This window comes from Cariama cristata, unplaced genomic scaffold (genome assembly GCF_000690535.1).
Source record: "Cariama cristata isolate BGI_N322 unplaced genomic scaffold, ASM69053v1 scaffold37214, whole genome shotgun sequence".
NCBI classification, from domain to species: domain Eukaryota; kingdom Metazoa; phylum Chordata; class Aves; order Cariamiformes; family Cariamidae; genus Cariama; species Cariama cristata.
In genome coordinates this window covers 1-298 of record NW_009612975.1, presented here as the reverse complement: position 1 = coordinate 298, position 298 = coordinate 1, and positions in this window count along the sequence as shown.

The window sequence follows — 298 nt, the reverse complement described above, 5'->3', positions numbered from 1 at the left end:
TCCCAACACCCTCCCCAGCCCATTCCCAACACCCTTCCCAGCCCAGTCCCGCTGCATGTCCTAGCCCAATGCCAGCATACTTCCCAGCCCAATCCAGGCACGCTTCCCAGCCTGGTCCCAACACACTTCCCAGCCCAGTGCCGGCACGCTCCTCATCCCAATCCAGGCACAGTTCCCAGCCTGGTCCCAGTGAGCTCCCCAGCCCACTGCTGGCATGCTCCCCACCCTGATGCCGGCACACTTCCCACCCTGATCCCGGCACGCTTCCCAGCCCAATTCCAGAGCACTTCCCAGCCTG